General features: G+C 41.1%; 1 protein-coding gene across 2 annotated transcripts in view; it reads left to right on the top strand.

Annotated features, from left to right (window-relative positions):
* Positions 1-24,417, top strand: part of GJA5 (gap junction protein alpha 5) — a 70,639-nt gene that overhangs the window by 26,395 nt on the left and 19,827 nt on the right. Inside the window, exon 1 of one of the 2 annotated variants that reach the window (XM_044283694.1) lies at positions 7,170-7,675. The exons of the other annotated variant lie outside the window; for it this stretch is intronic. The gene's annotated coding sequence lies outside the window, so the exon portion shown is untranslated. Of the gene's footprint in view, positions 1-7,169; positions 7,676-24,417 lie in introns of those variants that run through there. 2 annotated transcript variants of the gene reach the window in all.

The raw sequence follows: 24,417 nt of genomic DNA, 5'->3' as shown, positions 1-24,417 counted from the left end.
GTTGGCCAAGACCGGGAAAAAAATGGCTGCATCAACAGTGCCACTAAGTTCCATTCACACGCTGATTTGCTATTCCAGACACCACCCATGAACAGGTGGGGGGATGTTCTTGCAAGAAACCAGCCATGTTTTTGTAACCCTGTACAAGCAATTTCTGAATTCCTCTGCCAGTAGATGACATATAAATGATCAGACCTAAGGTTGTTATAAGGAATGCCTGCTGAGTTAGTAGTAAGAAATGTATGCCTGCCACTAACAGTCTCCTCACTGCTACTTGTCAGGGCCATGAGCTCAGCGTCTCTGCCCCTTGTGGTTTCCCTCATTTTGCAAGCTCCATATGACACAAAGAATATGGAGACAACTTGCTTACTGTCATCTGAGGAGACATCGCTCCCTGGACGCTGAGGCATGAGAAGCCGTGACTCACTGCATAGTTTAGTAGATGTCATCTGTCTAAACTTGGTCTTCCCGAAAGAGCTCAGAACAAAGTTAGTAACGTTGGCCATACACGGAATATGGTTTCAGGGGATGGAAGACCATATACTGTGTATTAGATCTGATGATGTTCATTTGGTAGATATCAGGATAAAAAAAAGGATTAGACATGTAAGTGGAGGGGAGTGCTCAGATGACGACTTTTGGACAACTTATAGAGGTTTAATGGGAGTCAAATATTGATGGCTACATCCTCCCATTGACGTCTAAACAAAAAGTTGTCAAGTCAGTATGTATAACCACCAAGCCTCGTGCCTCACTTTATGTGTGTAACCAACAAGCTTGTGCCCTCCCTGTTACCATATGCTCATCTCCTCAATTCAAGTAACCCCCTGTTCATGTTAAACCTTGGTGGGCCCGTGTAAGTCACTGCACCATCCTTGTCACCAGCTTATCCCCCCCTCTGTATTCAGAACACATGCATGGTCGAAAGAACCGAGCCTGCATGTGTCAGGGGGAATGGATGCCGGCCAAATAACTGTTGAAGGTGTACGGCCAGTATATGACAACATTTTCAACTGGCCATCAGAAAGTACATCTGCATTTTCAACTGGTCAACAGTAAGTCTTCACTGTATACTACTCATCATTAAAGGCTATGTAAACCTTTGGGGGTTATTTTTTAATTACTAGTATTGCATCGTACTCAGTTTGAGCTAAAAATTATTGTTTCAATTGGTCTTTATTAAAAATGTTGAACCCATATCTCTGTGCAACCTTCAGTTTCTCTAGTAGCAGCATCTGAATTTTTACTCTGTACCATCAGGCAGCTCAGCTGATGGCTCCTTTTCTCTAATCTCTGACCTCCTAAACATTCATTATGGCTCAGTTTTTATCTTACTGATAAGAATGTGGCTTAAATAAGTGTTTACGACCTTCTAGTAATTTGGAGATAAGGGTTATTGATGACCGCACAAGGTGAAAGTGAAAGTACCATTCACATAGCTAGACAGATAACCCTTTGTGACAGAATGGCTCAATATTTTTAATAAAGACCAATTGGAAAAATGATTTTTAGCCCAAAATGAATAAATGTAATCATAAAAAATGCCCCCGAAGGTGTACAGTACATAGCCTTTAAAGGAGTTTTATCACTTATTCATAGGTGGATAGGGGTGGGCAGAGACCTCTGTTCTCACGATTGCTGGGATTGCATTAATCAGACTCTTACAGTAGGTTCATATATAACGGAAACACTGCTGATTTTTTACTTCCTATACCTTTTGCACCAGGAGAAGAGGAGTTCCCTCAGGTTTTTTTTCTCTCTCTCTCTCTCTAAGCTGCAAGGTCTAAACCAGAGATGAGTGAATTTCTTGTCCGATTTGGAAAATGTTTTGAAAAAAATCAATTTGGGTACGAATTGATTCTACCCAAATCAAATATGCTCTGAAAGTTGGTATGTAGTAGTTTCTAGTTTCCTAGGATTTTTGTTCCTGAAAAGCCATTATGAGCCCTAGAAGAACAGAGACCCACAAGTATAACTCCACTGGAAATGATACACACACACCAAATCTCCTTCCAAAAGGACAAAAGTGCCTTGGTATGCTGAGTGGCCTTCGGGGGTGCTCTTTCTCATTAGGGAGACCAACAGATATGCCTTACGCTTCTCTGCCTGGGAAATGTATATGCAAATTTTAGTATCTGACATCAGATAGGCTACGTATTCTTTTCTTTTTGGAAGGAAAGCTAATATGAATATCTCAGAATAACCCAAAAGGTATGCAAATGAGCTTTCCATCCAAAAAAAAAACAACATTTAAAAGGGTTGTCCCACAAAAAAAAACATTCTATAGTTTTCACACAAGCACTTGGACCTGAATAATTTTGTAATTGCATGTAATAAAAAATTTAGCATAGGACTGAGTTCAATAAAAATGTATCTGTATAGCGCCACCTGCTGTTATTTTCTTTTCTTATTTATTTGACCTGCTCACTGAGAAGGCTGCACATGCTCAGTTTTATCTTTCAACTGCCTCCTGAGCTGTGATATGGAGAGTATGGGCATGCCCCCTGAGCTGCAGCAGAGAAGAAACTCCCCTTGAGCTGTCAGCTTGATATAAATCTAGCAGAGAAATGAATGGGAAGATCTCTTGATGCATGTGAGGTACAGGGCTGGTTCTAGCTTTGTCAGAAAGAGGTTGGCATGTACTATTTGATTTTCATTTTTTACATTAATCATGGGATAACCCTTTTAAGTCTATCTGATGCCAGCAGAAATAAGATACTAGAATTTGTACATGTTTCCCAGACAGGCAGAAAGGCATTAGCTGGACTAAAATACTCTTCTTGCATACTTTTTGGTCTTCCTAATGAGAAAGAGTACCCCCAAGGCCAATAAGCTAATCATGGCAATTTTCTCTTGAGACTCTTAGAGATTTTATCCTTTCGGATACATGTCTCATTCAGAACATCTACTATAGGGATACTCAATACTCTTGGATGAATTATGAATTTGTAGAATGGGTTTGCTCATGTCTAGTCTGAACCACTGATCCACTAATACACCACTGATATAAGTAAAATGAACTTCCTAAACAGCCTGGGAGTGCATTCCACCTTGTATACATGGGCAGAACACGGCACAGTTATTTCTACTGGAACAGTATGTCACAAGAGGGCGTATAACACAATTAACTAAACATTGTACAGTACAGACATTAGATGCAAATTTTTCCTGCACCCCAGCCCCCCCCCCCCCCTCCCCACGCACACACACAAATTTTCTAAGTTTCAATTTTCTAACCATTACAGCGTAAGGCAGTCTGCCAGCCTTGTATAGTATATTCAGAAGTAGGTAGTTTGTATTTGTCAGCTGCTCACCAGTGGATAAATGCAAACAACTAATAATGTATATAGAAAATGTCCATAGAATACAACCGTCATAACTGGGGTAATACTGGTACTGGTCAACGATTTATATAAATATAAAAGTGACAACTAGCAAAGAACTGACCCCGTGTCTCGTCCTGTTATATAACAATCAAGGGGGTTAATGTGTAGGGTCATCAGTTACAGGTCACAGTAAATCTCTATTTAAAGCACAGGAAATATACAGACAAAAGCAACGGGAAAATAGGAAGTAATGATAGAACATCCCCCATCTTCCAGGAGATAAGCGGCTCCACGTCCAGCACGAAAGATGGATGTTTTTCCTACAGGGCACAAAAGTGAAAGGTAAAAGAGCAAGCAAGGAAATGTACAATAAATTATTGTACATAGGAGCAGTATTATAGTAGTTATATTCTTGTACATAGAAGGTAGTATTATAGTAGTTATATTCTTGTACATAGGAGCAGTATTATAGTAGTTATATTCTTGTACATAGGAGCAGTATTATAGTAGTTATATTCTTGTACATAGGAGCAGTATTATAGTAGTTATATTCTTGTACATAGGAGCAGTATTATAGTAGTTATATTCTTGTACATAGGAGGCAGTATTATAGTAGTTATATTCTTGTACATAGGAGCAGTATTATAGTAGTTATATTCTTGTACATAGGAGCAGTATTATAGTAGTTATATTCCTGTACACAGGAGGCAGTATTATAGTAGTTATTCTTGTACATAGGAGCAGTATTATAGTAGTTATAGTCTTGTACATAGGAGCAGTATTATAGTAGTTATATTCTTGTACATAGGGGCAGTATTATAGTAGTTATATTCCTGTACATAGGAGGCAGTATTATAGTAGTTATATTCTTGTACATAGGAGCAGTATTATAGTAGTCATATTCTTGTACATAGGAGGCAGTATTATAGTAGTTATATTCTTGTACATAGGAGCAGTATTATAGTAGTTATATTCTTGTACATAGGAGGCAGTATTATAGTAGTTATATTCTTGTACATAGGAGCAGTATTATAGTAGTTATAGTCTTGTACATAGGAGGCAGTATTATAGTAGTTGTATTCTTGTACATAGGAGTAGTATTATAGTAGTTATATTCTTGTACATAGGAGTAGCATTATAGTAGTTATATTCTTGTACATAGGAGCAGTATTATAGTAGTTATATTCTTGCACAGAGGAGCAGTATTATAGTAGTTATATTCTTGTACATAGGAGCAGTATTATAGTAGTTATATTCTTGTACATAGGAGCAGTATTATAGTAGTTATATTCCTGTACATAGGAGGCAGTATTATAGTAGTTATATTCTTGTACATAGCAGCAGTATTATAGTAGTTATATTCTTGTACATAGGAGCAGTATTATAGTAGTTATATTCTTGTACATAGGAGCAGTATTATAGTAGTTATATTCTTGTACATAGGAGGCAGTATTATAGTAGTTATATTCTTGTACATAGGAGCAGTATTATAGTAGTTATATTCTTGTACATAGGAGCAGTATTATAGTAGTTATATTCTTGTACATAGGAGCAGTATTATAGTAGTTATATTCTTGTACATAGGAGGCAGTATTATAGTAGTTATATTCTTGTACATAGGAGCAGTATTATAGTAGTTATATTCTTGTACATAGGAGGCAGTATTATAGTAGTTATATTCTTGTACATAGGAGCAGTATTATAGTAGTTATATTCTTGTACATAGGAGCAGTATTATAGTAGTTATATTCTTGTACATAGGAGCAGTATTATAGTAGTTATATTCTTGTACATAGGAGGCAGTATTATAGTAGTTATATTCTTGTACATAGGAGCAGTATTATAGTAGTTATATTCTTGTACATAGGAGGCAGTATTATAGTAGTTATATTCTTGTACATAGGAGCAGTATTATAGTAGTTATATTCTTGTACATAGGAGCAGTATTATAGTAGTTATATTCTTGTACATAGGAGCAGTATTATAGTAGTTATATTCTTGTACATAGGAGCAGTATTATAGTAGTTATATTCTTGTACATAGGAGGCAGTATTATAGTAGTTATATTCTTGTACACAGGAGCAGTATTATAGTAGTTATTTTCTTGTACATAGGAGGCAGTATTATAGTAGTTATATGTTTGTACATAAGGGGCAGGATTATAGTAGTTATATTCTTGTACACAGGAGCAGTATTATAGTAGTTATTTTCTTGTACATAGGAGGCAGTATTATAGTAGTTATATGTTTGTACATAAGGGGCAGGATTATAGTAGTTCTATTCTTGTACATAGGAGCAGTATTATAGTAGTTATATTCTTGTACATAGGAGCAGTATTATAGTAGTTGTATTCTTGTACATAGGAGTAGTATTATAGTAGTTATATTCTTGTACATAGGAGCAGTATTATAGTAGTTATATTCTTGTACATAGGAGCAGTATTATAGTAGTTATATTCTTGTACATAGGAGCAGTATTATAGCAGTTATATTCTTGTACATAGGAGGCAGTATTATAGTAGTTATATTCTTGTACATAGGAGGCAGTATTATAGTAGTTATATTCTTGTACATAGGAGCAGCATTATAGTAGTTATAGTCTTGTACATAGGAGGCAGTATTATAGTAGTTATATTCTTGTACATAGGAGGCAGTATTATAGTAGTTATATTCTTGTACATAGGAGGCAGTATTATAGCAGTTATATTCTTGTACATAGGAGCAGTATTATAGTAGTTATATTCTTGTACATAGGAGCAGTATTATAGTAGTTATATTCTTGTACATAGGAGGCAGTATTATAGTAGTTATATTCTTGTACATAGGAGTAGTATTATAGTAGTTATATTCTTGTACATAGGAGCAGTATTATAGTAGTTATATTCTTGTACATAGGAGCAGTATTATAGTAGTTATATTCTTGTACATAGGAGGCAGTATTATAGTAGTTATAGTCTTGTACATAGGAGCAGTATTATAGTAGTTATATTCTTGTACATAGGAGGCAGTATTATAGTAGTTATAGTCTTGTACATAGGAGCAGTATTATAGTAGTTATATTCTTGTACATAGGAGGCAGTATTATAGTAGTTATAGTCTTGTACATTGGAGCAGTATTATAGTAGTTATATGTTTGTACATAGGAGCAGTATTATAGTAGTTATATGTTTGTACATAGGGGGCAGTATTATAGTAGTTCTATTCTTGTGCATAGGAGCAGTATTATAGTAGTTATATGTTTGTACAGAGGAGCAGTATTATAGTAGTTATATGTTTGTACATAGGAGCAGTATTATAGTAGTTATATTTTTGTACATAGGAGGTAGTATAGTATTTTTGTAGCAATATTCTTTTACATAGGAGCAGTAATATAGTAGTTATTTTTAGTTATTTTCTTTTTCATAGGAGGCAGTGTGTTGACCCTTTTCAGTTACAATCGTCTCTTTTTTGGGGAGATACCCCTTTGCATACACAGTGCACATTTCTAATCTTGCTATTGGAAACAGTCAGCAAGTTCTTCAGCAGAAACACAACTAACACCAATGCAGCAAGTTTAGAGCAAGTACTAACCCCCCCTCCCCACTAGTTTGATATACTCAGGAGTGGGTCGTAGGGAAGGGGAGGAAGAATCGTACCTGTCCGATTACTATCCCACCATCCACTAGTCCCCATAGTATTTTCCAGTGACCTAGGGACTTTTAGCCGAATGGGAGTTTTGTGGACACAGCAACAGGGGGGAATATGTTAGCTCCGGTCTAGGCTGTTCAGTCCGGTTCCTGTAAGCCTGTGGCCTCCAAAACTGTGGCCCTTCAGCTGCTGCAGTACTACTACTCCCAGCTGGAGATCACTCCAAGACCTGAACAATGTTAGGTGCGACAATTCTGCTACATCTGAACTTTGCCTTCAAGGTGAACCTCATAATGTGTCTTCAGTGAATCTATTATTTCATGACTTCCTTTTTGAGAAACTTTTTTGCAAAAATCCAGTGGCCAGAAGTGAGAAGAAGGTCTGAACCTGGGCCAAGAGACACCGCTGTCTGTGCATCATCACATTTATATTCCAGTGTTAGGCAGCTCTTTGAAGGGAGAGCAGGCGGCGAGCTGCTGCTCAGTGTCAGGAGGGGGTCTGAGCCAGCAACACATACAGGAGAGATCAGGACAAGTCCTGAAGTGCGGGACCCCCGGACACTGACTGTGCCAGTACCCGAGGCTCTAATGACCAAGGAGGAGCAGGGAAGCTGCGGGGGACACTCAGCATGACACAATCAGCTGGTGGGACACTGACTCCAAACTTGTCACCAAGTGAATCTTCTTCGCCAGAAGTTCCTACAAGACGGCCCTAAACCAGGAGGTAAAATTCTTACTATTACCCTTTATCGGGCCTTGTTTAATTACATTTTCTTGTCTATGTATCAATTGTAATTGACGAGCTTATATACAGATGTAGCAGTGCTGAGTTTGTCAGATGCAGTACAGACGTGTTTTTTCCTATTTCAAACCATTTAGGCCTCATACACACAACCGTATCCGTTCAATGGGTCCGTGGTCTGCATTTTGCGTATAGGGCGCCTTCTATCTTATTGCGGAACGGGCATACTGATGCAGAAACGGGACAGATCATAAAAGACAGAATATGTCCGCAAGTGAAGTCAATGAGTCCGGAAATAAAAAGGGGATGGCACACTGACAGTATCTGATATGGTCACGTGCATGTAGCCTTAGGCTACATGCCCACGACCGTATGTGTTTTGCGGTTCGCAAATTGCGGATCCGCAAAAAAAATAAACGGGTGACGTTCCGTATGGCATCCTTTTCTTTTGTGGATCCATTGTAATAATGCCTATCCTTGTCTGCAAACAAGCACAATTTTTTGGACGGAGCAACGGAACGGACATACTGATGCGGACAGCACACGGTGTGCTGTCCGCGTTTTTTGCGGACCCATTGAAATGAATGGGTCCGTATCCTATCCGCAAAAAAAGGATCAGACACGGAAACAAAATATGGTTGTGTGCATGAGGCCTTATAGTGATGGTTTGTTAGGTATAGTTTTACATAAGACCGCTACGTTATCGTAGCTCGGATATCTAAGTTGTATCTCAGATATAACTAATGATGCAACTAGATGACAAATACTGCTCTGCTGCATCCAACTGTATCAGAATAATGTAAATGATAGGAAGTATAATAATATAGCACATACAGATAGAGCAGACTGGAGATTATCATGAGGCACACTGAACAGGATATAATGTGGTAAATGTGAATTTACATAGGACTGCAGGTTTGGACTTGGCAGAAATGATGCAGCCCCAAAGAGTTAGGCTAGTTTCACATCTGCGGCACAGAGAACAGCCTGACGGAGTTCTCCGGATCTGGCACAGCCAGATAGTGCCGCCTGCCCCTATTGACTATAATGGGATCCGAAAATATGCCGGGATTCGGCCAGACACAAACCGCAGTACACAACGTTTTTTTTCTCCGCTGGAGAGCTGTGCTGCCTATGTGAAAGTAGCCGTAAATTGCAAATTCAGCTCTGCGGCATCTATATAGGTCTAAGAAAATAATATAATATATGAAATATATCATCATTTAACGCATACAATGTATATACAGATGTGGCAGGCTTGGGTTTGTCGTATCTGCGTGATGTTCTAGTGATCTGGGGCTCACATATTTCTCTGCTGCATCTGTATAGATGAACATTATACTATAACATATAGCATCAGCGCTGATATTATATATTACATATGTTATATATAAAATAACACACACGTAGACCTAACAAACATGTGCGTACAACTATTTTTAGCCGCTCACTTGCATTGATTGTAAGTTTTTTTTACTTAATTTTATTAAATCATTAACACAATTTCCATATAAAGACAGTATTAAATATAATACATTAAAAAAATTTAACTAAATCCACCTCATAATTAAATCCAACTAGACAGATGTAGCAGAGCCGACTGCTTGGTTTGTGCACGGTGATGACACCTTCGGTCCAGGTAATGCAGTAGCGCTCACCTGCAGTCCAGTGTACGGACACTATGATAACCTGTATCAGATGACAAACTCAAAGACGCTAAATTAAGAAAGGAAAATGAGAGAACTCTCTGCTGGTGTAAACGAGCAGAGCTCCGACCCCAGGTTCAGTGACATGAATAATATAACAAACATAGACTGTAATATATATATATATATATATAAAAAATAAAAAAAAAGATTTTAAAAAGGAAATGAGTTAAAATAATAACAAACAAATAGATATACCGGTAAATAAATAAATATTTTTGTTAATAGGAATAATATAGAATTAATTCAGGATATTTCTAATAGTTCTTATAGGGGTATTCACACTTTATAATCACCTATGGGCAGGGGCGGACAGGGAAATTTCCCGTTAGGCCTTTGCCTGAGGGGCTGCCTGAGCCCTCCTCGCGGCTTCCGGCCCGGTACATAACGATCTGATGCCATCAGCAATAATTAATGCTAGGAGAACCAGATACGCAACTGTCCGGCAGCTGCAGGTGCCCTCCTGAATTCAACTGTATTACTGACCTCAGTATGGTCATATGCTGCACTGTAGTGATTGGTTCTGCTGGGGCAGTATATTGTGCTGCACTGTAGTGATTGGTTCTGCTGGGGCAGTATATTGTGCTACACCGTGGTATCTGGTTCTGCTGGGGCAGTATATTGCGCTGCACTGTGGTATTTGGTCCTGCCGGGGCAGTATATTGTGCTGCACTGTGGTGTTTGGTTCTGCTGGGGCAGTATATTGTGCTGCACTGTGGTATTTGATCTGCTGGGGCAGTATATTGTGCTGCACTGTGGTATCTGGTCCTGCTGGGGCAGTATATTGTGCTGCACTGTGGTGTTTGGTTCTGCTGGGGCAGTTTATTGTGCTGCACTGTAGTGATTGGTTCTGCTGGGGCAGTATATTGTGCTGCACTGTGGTATCTGGTTCTGCTGGGGCAGTATATTGTGCTGCATTGTGGTATCTGGTTCTGCTGGGGCAGTATATTGCGCTGCACTGTGGTATCTGGTGCTGCTGGGGCAGTATATTGTGCTGCACTGTGGTATCTGGTTCTGCTGGGGCAGTATATTGTGCTGCACTGTGGTATCTGGTTCTGCTGGGGCAGTATATTGTGCTGCACTGTGGTATCTGGTTCTGCTGGGGCAGTATATTGTGCTGCACTGTGGTATTAGGTTCTGCTGGGGCAGTATATTGTGCTGCACTGTTGTATCTGGTTCTGCTGGGGCAGTATATTGTGCTGCACTGTGGTATATGGTGCTGCTGGGGCAGTATATTGTGCTGCACTGTGGTATCTGGTGCTGCTGGGGCAGTATATTGTGCTGCACTGTGGTATCTGGTTCTGCTGGGGCAGTATATTGTGCTGCACTGTGGTATATGGTGCTGCTGGGGCAGTATATTGTGCTGCACTGTGGTATCTGGTGCTGCTGGGGCAGTATATTGCGCTGCGCTGTGGTATCTGGTGCTGCTGGGGCAGTATATTGTGCTGCACTGTGGTATCTGGTTCTGCTGGGGCAGTATATTGTGCTGCACTGTGGTATCTGGTGCTGCTGGGGCAGTATATTGTGCTGCGCTGTGGTATCTGGTGCTGCTGGGGCAGTATATTGTGCTGCACTGTGGTATTTGGTTCTGCTGGGGCAGTATATTGTGCTGCACTGTGGTATCTGGTTCTGCTGGGGCAGTATATTGTGCTGCACTGTGGTATATGGTGCTGCTGGGGCAGTATATTGTGCTGCACTGTGGTATCTGGTGCTGCTGGGGCAGTATATTGTGCTGCACTGTGGTATATGGTGCTGCTGGGGCAGTATATTGTGCTGCACTGTGGTATCTGGTGCTGCTGGGGCAGTATATTGTGCTGCGCTGTGGTATCTGGTTCTGCTGGGGCAGTATATTGTGCTGTACTGTGGTATCTGGTTCTGCTGGGGCGGTATATTGTGCTGTACTGTGGTATCTGGTTCTGCTGGGGCAGTATATTGTGCTGCACTGTGGTATCTGGTGCTGCTGGGGCAGTATATTGTGCTGCGCTGTGGTATCTGGTGCTGCTGGGGCAGTATATTGTGCTGCACTGTGGTATCTGGTTCTGCTGGGGCAGTATATTGTGCTGCACTGTGGTATCTGGTTCTGCTGGGGCAGTATATTGTGCTGTACTGTGGTATCTGGTGCTGCTGGGGCAGTATATTGTGCTGTACTGTGGTATCTGGTTCTGCTGGGGCAGTATATTGTGCTGCAATATAAAAAAATTCAAGGGGTTATCCCCTGAGAAGTGTGACACTACAACGAGTCGGGCGCTCCAAAATAGGCATCAAAATATTGTTGTTTTTTTTATACACATTACATTTTTGTCATTGGTATCGCCCCCTGCTGTTTCTCCTTCAGGTCCACCTCCTCCGGCGTCCAGCGGTGGACCCACGCGCTCAGTAGCTTTGCTCCGCCCCTCTCAGTGATCTCATAGTGATCCGTCCCGACACCTTTCCTTCTTTCCCCATTTCTAAATTCATAAAAAAAATATAGCTTAATCTCTGTCTAGACAGCGGAGACGTAAATTGTGGGGGGGTCACACACCCTATGCATCGCTGCGGCTATACAGGAGGGGGAGGACGGGGTTAACAACAGCAAATTGGGGGATGCAGGTGCTTCATTATCATAGAAAGGGAGTAAGGCCTCCTGCACATGGCTGTATCTGAAAACCGCAGAACCACAAAATACGGATACCTTCCGTGGGCAGTCCGCATTTTTCTCAGTCCCATAAATGGAAATGGCTATCCTAGAATAGGATATGTTCTATAATTTGCAGGATGGGTATACGGATGCGTCTGCGTACTGTCTCCATTTTGTTTTTTGAGAAACCATAGAAACGATTGTCGCTATGCGATCCGCAAAAAATGCTGTTCGAACACGTACGAAAAATACGAGTTTTACATTTTGTGATGACCCCCTTTAAGACAATAAATAAATAATCAAAGATCCCTTTTAATTTCTAACCCCTTCCTGACCATATCACGATGAAATCATTCCATATCCGCATGGAAAAAAAATACAAAAAATATGGCGAAGACATTTTTTTTAAATAGTAATTATGATCCTGATAATCATAGAGAAAAGAATAACGGAAAGAAATAAATGAAAACATTTGGTAAAATCCCTTTAAATTTCATTTTCATTTCATTTTCATTGGCCCCTGAGAAGATGAAGTCGTTGAATTTCTGTCTGAAATACATGAACTTTAAAAAGAGTAAAATAAAAATGAAATAAATAAAAAAGAGGCCAAGTTTCGGCCCAGTATTGCGCAGCACTTCGTGCCCGTCATATATTCCTATGACAGGCCCCCACCTGGTGTTCGGCCCCCCGGGCTGCGGCACGGCACAGGATTGCAGTTTGTGATCAGTCAGAGGAATGTTTACAGGCAGATTCGCAGGGCGCGAGCTTGTCCAAACATTGTAGGTGCGTTATTCACTACTGTACACAGAAGTCAGGGGAATGTACACACCAGGGCGCGCAGCAATATGTCAACATATCAGCAATGTGGCACGCAGCTCACCGAATGGGAAACCTGCTGCACCCCCGCCTAAGAATGCTTTCACGCTAGCGGTTTTCTTTTCCGGCATAGAGTTCCGTCCTGGGGGCTCAATACCGGAAAAAAAACTGATCAGGCATATCCCCATGCATTCTGAATGGAGAGTAAGGCTACTTTCACACTTGCGGCAGTGTGATCCGGCGGGCAGTTCCGTCGTCGGAACTGCCCGCCGGATACGCCGATCTGACGCTGACTGAAAGAATTTGTGAGACGGATCCGTGCAAGGACGGATCCGTCTCTCCGCTTGTCATGCGGACAGACGGATCCGTCTTGTATCTTTTTTCACACTTTTACCGGTCTGCGCATGCGCAGGCCGGAAGGACGAATCCGGCATTCTGGTATTTTGAATGCCGGATCCGGCACTAATACATTCCTATGGGGGAAAAAGTCGGATCCGGCATTCAGGCAAGTCTTCCGTTTTTTTGGCCGGAGATAAAACCATAACATGCTGCGGTTTTCTCTTTTGCCTGATCAGTCAAAATGACTGAACTGAAGACATCCTGATGCATCCTGAACGGATTAGGCTACTTTCACACTAGCGTTTTTCTTTTCTGGCATAGAGTTCCGTCACAGGGGCTCTATACCGGAAAAGAACTGATCAGGCATATCCCCATGCATTCTGAATGGAGAGTATTCCGTTCAGTTTGCATCAGGATGTCTTCAGTTCAGTCATTTTGACTGATCAGGCAAAAGATAAAACCGCAGCCATGCTTCGGTTTTATCTCCGGCCAAAAAAACGGAAGACTTGCCTGAACGCCAGATTCAGCATTTTTTTACATAGGTATGTATTGCATTCAAAATACCGGAATGCCGGATCCGTCCTTCCGATCTGCGCATGCGCAGACCGGAAAAAAGGTGGAAAAAAAATGCCGGATCCGTTTTGCCGGATGACACCGGAAAGACAGATCCGGCATTTCAATGCATTTTTTTTTACCGACTGATCAGTCTTACAAATGCCATCAGTTGGCATACGTTTTGCCGGATCACTCTGCCGCAAGTGTGAAAGTAGCCTAACACACAGCGCACATAAGTCCCGTCATCCGGAGACCCTACAGGTTCCTCCGCGCTAATAATAAAGACAGATCTTTATGTATCCTGATTTACTGGAGTATTTCCGGATTATTGGAATTCCTACGATAGTCAATATCAATCTGACCTCTTATAATCCATACAGTCCGACGAGCCGCTCAGGACTGCGATCTGATGGAGAATTTCACACAGATAGAAGACTTTGTGAAGTTTATAATTAATTCGGAACGACTGATAATCCAGCACCTCCCAGGCCCAGACGGCACTGCTGCTGTAGTTAGGATAATCCGGCTCTCGTGAATGCTGGACTATAGGGATCTTGCAGGGATGACATGATACCTAGACATGTAGCAGGGATGAGTTTGTCACTGAAGCTCTTCTTTTACCGCATTGTGAGAACCTTCATTACATTTACCTGCAGTCCTGCCAAATATATATAACATGTCAGCTCTGCTACACTGGACTGGTCAGTTTGGCTGTGTCCCAATCAACTTGTCCATATAATAAAATACAATCAATTGTTACCAGATCCTTTGGAACTGATATTTCTAGAATGTCTATCTATCTATTATCTATCTCATATCTATCTATCTATCTATATCATATCTATCTATCTATCTATCTATCTAATATCTATAATCTATCTATCTATCTATCTATCTATCTATTATCTATCTCATATCTATCTGTTTAAGGGCTCATGCACACGACTGTATGTACGGTATTTTGTGGTCCGCAAAAAATACATATGACGTCCGTGTGCAACCCATGTTTTGCGGAACAGAACAGCCGGCCCCTAATAGAACGGTCCTATCCTTGTAATGCGGACAATAATAGGACATGTTCTATTTTTTTGCAGAACGGACATACGGAAACAGAATGCATGCAGAGTAACTTCCGTTTTTTTTGCAGACCCATTGTAATGAATGGTTCCACATACAGTCCGCAAAAAAAAAACGGAACGGACACGGAAAGAAAATGCATTCATGAAAATACAACATTTCATTGTATTGTACAGTGACAATAAAGGCATCTTATCTTATGAGCCCTAAGGCTTCTCTCACTGGGCTCTTTAATCCATCGGTCTGTCTATATCTCTCTATGTACAGATGTAGCAGGGGTAACACACAAACTATTAACTCATCGCGTTATCTTAAAACAAAAGCCATTGAAGGTGTTCGCTGAGGACATTTAAATTTAGATAACAAGTCTCATAAAGCTTGTGTGTTAACTCTTCTACATCTCATATCTTTCTCTGTCATATCTGTCTTCTATATACTGTATCTCTATTATTATCTATCGACCTACCTATCTTCTGTCTAATCAATGTATCTATCTATTTCTCTAGTTATTTATATTTATTGATCTGTCTCATATCTATACCTATCTACCTCTATCTTCTAATCTATCTCATATCTATCTATCTAATATCTATCTATTATCTATCTATCTATCTATTATCTATCTATCTCATATCTATCTATCTATCTATCTATTATCTATCTATCTAATATCTATCTATCTAATATCTATCTATCTATCTATCTATTATCTATCTATCTAATATCTATCTAATATCTATCTATCTCATATGTGTATGTCTACTATATCTATATATCTATCATCTATCTATCTATTATCTATCATCTTCTCTACTTTGCATCTCTTTCTTTCCTCCCCCCTCCCCTTATGATTTCCTCTCTCGGACTGGTCCTGCCCCTCTTCTCCTCCACCGGGCTATGTTTGCGTTATTTAAGTTGCTCTTCTCTCATCCACCAGCACAGTCATTATTAGCTCTGGATCTGGTGATTTCTTCTCTATTGACTGGGAAGGCAAGTGTGACTATGGCTTTATGTAACTGCTCTTAGTTCTCATTTATTGATTTTACCTTTAGTATTTTAGTCGATTTTCTACATCTCCGGTTTCCTCATTTTCTGGGGGTTTTATCTTCTATTAGTTACATTTCTTTGTCATTGGTATTGATCCGTTAGGTTTTGTATTTTTGTGTTTTTCGTGGTTATATTCAGTTTATGCTTTTCTACATCTCTTCACTTTGCTGCCGTTTGTGTATTCTCTATTAACCACAATGAAGATGATTTCCGCTCTTCTAGTCACTAATGTTTGGAGTGGAAGGACATGAATTTAGTTTCTAAGAAATTTATGTTTTATTTTATTCATTTGTTATAACTTATTGTCTTGATGGCCGTAAGATTCTCTCAGTATAACGTTTTGATTATACTAAAAGTTACTCCCCTAAATAACAGTGAGACGGGTCAGAAGATCACATTATTGGGGGTTCACAAGCTCAAATCCCCACCGATTCCCAACGATGAGGGGCTCCACTTTATATTGGGTTAAAAATTCCATGTTACAAACATTTCTGCTCAGTTCTGAAGGAGCGGACTGGAGCAGTAGGTCCCCTTTATTTTATGGATTGAGGAAGTCTAAGAACATGCATCCCCCATCAATGGTGGAATGGTAGTAGATTAATTAAAGGGACTGTTCATCATAAAAGTGTGACCTACTACAGTGATGGGGCTTCATGAGACAAAGCCATTCTGTACAGAGCCTCAACCCCTTCAAAACCAGTTGGATATTTCCACCCCCGGAAATCCTACTTTTCCCCTTTACGGAGGAATTCCCCTTTAACTCAGTTCAGAAAAACCCATATAGAAGAAGAGGGGCCTCAGGGTGAAATACTCCAGGCTTATTTAGTGGTGTGTTTAGAAGATAGGGGCCCAATAAGCAAAGATAGTTATGGGGTCCCCATTGTGGTGCTGGGTTTTGCCCCCAAGACAAAGGGGCCTGATATTTGTTGTCTCCTCCACGTCCTTCCCATGACTTATGGGCCATTTCCACGCCCCTTGGTTGCTAACAGGGCAGTGCATGTAAAGGGGGAAGTTCTGGAGATAGAAATAACCAGATGTGGGCCCTAAGGGCCCCTTAGTCGGTCGGCACAGGGTTTCTCTCTGTGGTATATTCGCCCTTGAACTCCCTTTTTTTTTGCACAATGTAGTTGATTGAAACATAGCAATAGCTGCTTCCAGGGTTGTATATATCACATCCTGGTAGTGACCCTAGGGTCCCATAAGGACCATTGACAGATTAACCCTTAAGTGATCAGTCTGTTTTGGGTCTTAAAAACCAAGCCATTTATAATTTTTTTAATTTTCCCGTCGCTTTCCGAAAGCTATAACTTTTTTATTTTTCCGTCTACGTAGCCGTATAGGGGCTTTTTTTTCCTGTGGGACGAGTTGTAATTTTTAATGGAACCATTTTCGGGTACATTTAACTTACTGATTAACTTTTATTAACTCTTTCTAGGAGGGATGGAAAAAAACAGCAATACTGTCGCCGAGTTTTTACATTATAAATTGTTTGACGTTAATTTTTCGGCATAAATAACAATAATAACCTTATTCTCTGGGTCAATCTGGTTACAGCGATACAAAGTACATGGAGATTTTTTTCTACTTTTGCACAATAAAACCCCTTTTTTTTTTTCTTTTTAAATTGTGCATCACCGCATCCCATAACTTTTACATTTTTCTCTGTCTGGAGCTGTCTGAGGGCTTGACTTTCTATTGGTATCTATTTGGGGTTCATTACGCTTTTTGATCTCTTTTTATATAGTTTTTGTTGGCAAAAAAACTGCAATTCTAGTTGTTGGGGTTTTTTTTACGACATTCAGCAGACAGGATAAATTGCATGATAAATGCGTAGTGAGGTCATTACAAACGCAGAGATACCAAATATGTAGAGGTACAATATATTTTTTAACGTGGAGATTTTTTTTCATGCTCTATATTGCATTGTATAATTTGTGCTGTCTAATTGCATTTTACTGTCTGTGCTATACTGACAGTCACCATCAGGGTGCGCCAGAGGGGCACGACTTTATGGGAAACATTGGAGGCAGGCCTGGGGCCTTCATTTGCTTCCAGGCTACCATGCACAGACATTGGCACCCCACAATTTAATTTGTGGGGTGCCAATAGGAGACAGAGGGAGTCAGTTCCCTTTATAACCACTTAGATGCCGCAGTCGCTATTGACCACGGCATCTAAGAGGGTAAACGGCCTGGATCAGTGGTTCTGCCAATCTGCGCCGTTAGAGCAGGAGCCCGTCTCTGATGTGAGAGCTGAGTCCCCGCTCTCCGCTGCATGGGAGACCCGTGCAGCGCATACACTGGGCCGCCGTAAAAAGGCGTATGGGTGGTCACAGGGGTTGGATCATCTCACACATTGATGACATATTGTTAGGATATTCCATCAAGGTCAGATAGGTGCGGGACCCACTCCTATCTCCAGAATGGGTTCCCAATTGAAGGATAGCATGCCACCATTTTCAGAACCCCTATAGCTGTTAATGGAGGGTGAGCGTGCATGTGTGGCTGCTCTACCTTTACTTCAGGGGGGGCTGTTTTGGAGACAGGAGTGGGTCCCGGAGGTAAGAGCCACACCTATCTGACACTAATGGCATATCCTAGCGATATGCCACCAATATGTAAGGTGAAATACAATTAGAAAATGGACTGGCACCTGCCAAGCCATCTTTTTGCATATACTGCAGCATACATTTTTTCTAATGGACAGTTTAGGGTTAATTACAGTATTCAAATAAAATCAATAAAATCTAGTATCTTTGGTGGTCTAGGGAGATGAAGGGGTTAATATCCATGGAGGTCTAGGGTAGTTAGGGGTTAGTATCGAATATCCCTAGATCGAGTGATTAACACAGAACATTATAAAATAATATAGTTTATTTTTCTATGGTTTAGGATGGTGAAGGGGTTAATGGTGGTGCTCTTGGGCAGGAAAGCTCACCAATAACTTTTTATTTCATCTAAACAGGTCCAGAATGCTTATAGGGGTCAGATATTGGATTTTCTGATACAGATCTCTAAATCCAATGCGTCTGTGCACATTATCTGGTAAAATAATAAAACACCACCTGCGACCACTAGAGGGAGCTGACTGCATACATATTCATACAGCTCACATTCAACTGAAGAATCAATAAGCATGTCCAGAGCTCCCCCTAGAGGTGGCAAAAAGCATGAAATCATGTAACTGTCATATCCCTGCCTGAGGTCCTTGGTGTACGGAAGACCTCCGTGAGGACCTTATTTCCTTGTGGGTTGCTTTTACTTTGGTTCATTGAGTGTATGAACTGGTAAGAAGTCCTTTGGCAAAAAAAACATGTGACGACCCCTGTGAAAACTGATGAGACCATATGGCTTGTGACCCATCTTTCCCAGAAACTGATATAACTAAGAAATGGCTTAACACAGTTGTAACTAACTTGACCTAAGAAGAAGACTCAATGAATATTTACCGGGGATATCATCAGGGACGGTGGACGCCCTTGGGCAAAACATTTGATGGGGGTCTCCTCTTGGATGCGGGTACCACCTGACCCCCAGTCACACACAGGAGAGGTGGCCATGCCACTTAAATCTAAGAGCCCCTGCCAAAGTAGACTTCAAATGAGAGAACCTCACTCAGGCCTTGCCACCTCTTATATAACATTATAACACAACTATCTAAGGACCCCATGTACATTAGAGTTAGGGGGTCTCAAATAGCTGATTGGGGGGGTCTCTAGTGTCAGACCCCCACCGATCAGATACTGATGACCTATACAGAGGAAATCATCAGTAGAAAACTCCTGTAAAAAAAACCTTTAAGATGTCACCAAGGTTAGTTCAAGTGCTGAAGTATGCAGCCTCTAGGGGGAGCTCATTGCAAATGAGGACGCCTCTGCTGACGCCAGTGATTGGCTGCAGTGGTGACCTGCGCACAGAACGCCCAGAGGACTTTTTTTTGGTTCTTTTAGGAAGTTTCCAGGGGTTGCCCGAGTTTTTATATAACGCAACCCCTTTAAGTAAAAAAGTAAAGCCACCTATACAGACTTGAAATAAATCGGTGCAGGCTATGAGCTTGCCTTGCTGAATTATTCTGATTGAGAGAGAACCTCGTGCCTAAAAGTCTAGAGGACGGAAAATATTTCTGTAAGGGATAACTCACATCAGCGTCTAATTTATATTTTTACACTTCTGTCCCAGAAACAGATTTGCTGCGTCTCCAGCCCCGTGTGAGGTTCCTGGTAATGTACACTGTCTGCGTGCTCACCTCCGAGCCTCTGTCAGCCTGACAGGAGGAACGCCGAGGGATTTAGCGGCGAAATCTCCATGTTTCACTGTAACAAATTTCACTTACTTAATAAATTAAACATTATATTCGGCGCTGTGCTGTGTCAACCTGAGCGGTTCTTAAAGGGGAAGGCATTTTATGGCCATCGAAGGCCCAGCCATCTTCTATTTCCAGGGGGGTTAGAGGTCATCTGCTCTTGAACATCTATTATTTGTTAGAAGAGTCCTGAAAATAAGATGATCCCCACAGATCAGTTGTAGGAATCACTAGTAATCCCTACAGCGCCACCACAGGGGAAATGAAGCATTACATGGTTCACCATTGAAAAGTTCTGCAAAGTCCTCCATAGCACAAGACATTATTTGGCTAATTGATGGAAGTCAAGGATGATCGACTTGAGAATGCCCTATCTGAAGGTGGGTTTTCTAAACCAGACTACCCTCTTAACATCAACCCAAGATACCAGCGAGGCGCGGAGTCAAAATTGCAGCGACTCCTTCATATGACAAGAGCAAGGAAAGCTCAACCCATCAAACAGCTCTTATATCTCAGCTTCGTGGACCCCTGTGAGGTCCTGTACTTAGACATTGATGATCTATTCTGAGCATAGGTGATCAGTATCTGACTCCCGACACCCCTACTGATCGGGCAGCCACCAGCAATGGAAACTGTACAGTGGATAGAGTTGGAAGCAGAAGCTCTGTCCACTGTGGTCTAGTATCCGGAGCTCAGCCTCCATTCACTTAATTAGCAGGACACCAACGTGGACATTACACAGTGGACGCAGCCTTTTGCTGAAGACCCCATCTATTGTAATGTTTCCAGTGCCGACGGCTGGCCGAAACAGCATTCAAAGGATGAGTGGGGTGCCTATGATCAAGTCACCCATCGGGGACCCATACCCATGGCCAGCCAGTCAAGGATCCATTAAAGGCCCAAAGATTCACTTGACCATATTTCCTGGTGCTAGGATATATTTAGGTGTCCTTGCATAGAACGACTACAGTACCTAGAGATAGAGGCCAGTGCAATAGAGTTAGAAAATAATATCACCATGAAAAAGTTAAAGGAATAAAAAGTCATGATAAAAAATCTGTAAAAAAAATAACACATAGCTTGTTTTTTTACAGGACAAGTTTTACTTTTTAATGGTATCATTTAATATTGCATATAATGTAGTGGGAAAACATTCCAAAAGGGGAGAAATGGAAAAAAAAAAAATAATAATTCTGACATAGTTTCGCAAGTTTTGTTTTACAGTTCCATATGTGGTAAAAGTGACCTATTTCCTTCATTTTCTGGGTCAGTACGATTACAGCAATATCATATTTTTAATACTTAAAAACTTTGGAAGAAATTCTTTTTTTTTTTATTTGCAGCACCATATTCTGACCCCTATAACTATTTTATAATTCCATCTACGGAGATATGTGGGGGAAATTTTTTTTGGGGTGTGTATCTCTTTTTGATCACTTTTTCAAAAACATTTTTTAGGGAGGTAAAATTTGAATGGGACTGATTTAAATTTTTACATTTTTTGTATATAAATTTTTAATTTTTTTACACTTATATTAAGTCCCCTTAGGGGTCTTGAACATGTGATTGTTTGTCCCATAGACTGCGATGAATTACTATTGCAGTCTATAGGGGTTGTGTCATGTTCCCATGGAGCTCTGCCACCTGCAGGTCTACACTGGAATTACTGCTGTGATGGCCTGGCCCTTGGATCTCTCAGAGGGATGGAAGCTATCACAAGCAACAAACGGCCACCTTAGAATTAATTGACCACATCTGAGGGTTAAAATGTCTGTGACCGGTTTTAAAGTTATGGCTGTACGACTATACTTACATATATGACGTGAAAGGCTCTTAATCACTGAGCCAGCCTCTAGACTGTAAGTGAAGAAACATGCCGGGCGCAGATCTCCCCGTGGCTTGTAATATGAAAGCATGTTGCTGTCATGGGCAGTTGCCAACCACAAGTGGAAGGCCAGGGCGAGGTATGGGAGACTCAGAGCAGGGCAGGCGGCAGGCTGTGACAAGTGCTGACAATTGTAAATGGATTAGCTGTGGAATGTGAGCAGCACTAGAAATGTCAGGATCTGCTCAGCGTGAGCGAAAGTGTTAAAAAAAAGACCTGCAAACACTGCTCAGCTGCCGAAACCCCAGACAGGCAAGACACGGGTGACACCCCACAAAAATAAAAGGATTTCATACCCACTGCTTTTATGTGGGTTTATATCTTCAAATCCTAGTTAGATTATATCTCATATAAATATAATCTACATGAAAAGTCACTCTCTACATATAAAGTATTTTACATCCTGTATTATACTCCAGAGCTGCACTCACTATTCTGCTGGTGCAGTCACTGTGTACATACATTACATTACTTATCCTGTACTGATCCTGAGTTACATCCTGTATTATACTCCAGAGCTGCATTCACTATTCTGCTGGTGGAGTCACTGTGTACATACATTACATTACTTATCATGTACTGATCCTGAGTTACACCCTGTATTATACTCCAGAGCTGCACTCACTATTCTGCTGGTGCAGTCACTGTGTACATACATTACATTACTTATCATGTACTGATCCTGAGTTACACCCTGTATTATACTCCAGAGCTGCACTCACTATTCTGCTGGTGCAGTCACTGTGTACATACATTACTTTACTTATCCTGTACTGACCCTGAGTTACATCCTGTATTATACTCCAGAGCTGCACTCACTATTCTGCTGGTGGAGTCACTGTGTACATACATTACATTACTTATCCTGTACTGATCCTGAGTTACACCCTGTATTATACTCCAGAGCTGCACTCACTATTCTGCTGGGGGAGTCACTGTGTAAATACATTACTTATCCTGTACTGATCCTGAGTTACATCCTGTATTATACTTCAGAGCTGCACTCACTATTCTGCTGGGGGAGTCACTGTGTACATACATTACTTTACTTATCCTGTACTGACCCTGAGTTACATCCTGTATTATACTCCAGAGCTGCACTCACTATTCTGCTGGTGGAGTCACTGTGTACATACATTACTTATCCTGTACTGATCCTGAGTTACATCCTGTATTATACTCCAGAGCTGCACTCACTATTCTGCTGGGGGAGTCACTGTGTAAATACTTTACTTATCCTGTACTGACCCTGAGTTACATCCTGTATTATACTCCAGAGCTGCACTCACTATTCTGCTGGTGGAGTCACTGTGTACATACATTACATTACTTATCCTGTACTGATCCTGAGTTACACCCTGTATTATACTCCAGAGCTGCACTCACTATTCTGCTGGGGGAGTCACTGTGTAAATACTTTACTTATCCTGTACTGACCCTGAGTTACACCCTGTATTATACTCCAGAGCTGCACTCACTATTCTGCTGGTGCAGTCACTGTGTACATACATTACTTTACTTATCCTGTACTGACCCTGAGTTACACCCTGTATTATACTCCAGAGCTGCACTCACTATTCTGCTGGTGCAGTCACTGTGTACATACATTACATTACTTATCCTGTACTGATCCTGAGTGACATCCTGTATTATACTCCAGAGCTGCACTCACTGTTCTGCTGGTGCAGTCACTGTGTACATACATTACATTACTTATCCTGTACTGATCCTGAGTTACATCCTGTATTATACTCCAGAGCTGCACTCACTGTTCTGCTGGTGGAATCACTGAGGATCTCATTCTTTTATTTTTATTTTTTTCAGTTTTAGGGATACTACCATATAATAATGTTATATCCTATGACTAGGATTTGACCATGGCCTGACCCCAATCAGCAGATTGAAGGAACTGAGGTCCCTTTGGTGTATTCCCTGTACGGTGATACTTTTAGAAACCTCTTCTGCAACCCGTTCATTCTCAGGATCAGAGGGGGTCCTGGCAGTGAAACCCCCTCGATCAGTAATTGATGACATATTCTCGGAACCAGCCTCACTGGTCAGCAGTACACGGGTCCTACTCCTGGCTCCTCCTCAGCAGAACTCCTGCAGTTTGGAGGAGTTTATACTGAGTGCAGGAAGGACACGCTTGTTACCGCTCAATGCAAGTCTTTGGGAGTTACAGAACTGGCTGAGTACTCCCATAGAGCTGCATGGAGCGGCACTGTGCATGCCTGGCTGCCACTCCACAAATATGCTCTGGACTTGCTGATAGAGAAGAATGAATAAATTGGGACCCTCGTACTAGTCATTTGTGGACCCCTTTGGGCAGAAAACTCTGCGCTGCCCTGATGCTACAATGTATCAGAGCAGGTAAAATGTA

The sequence above is a fragment of the Bufo gargarizans genome, chromosome 3 (assembly GCF_014858855.1).
Source record: "Bufo gargarizans isolate SCDJY-AF-19 chromosome 3, ASM1485885v1, whole genome shotgun sequence".
In the NCBI taxonomy this organism is placed as follows: Eukaryota; Metazoa; Chordata; class Amphibia; order Anura; family Bufonidae; genus Bufo; species Bufo gargarizans.
Note: the sequence above shows the minus strand (reverse complement) of the source record. Positions and strands in the feature narration are given on the sequence as shown.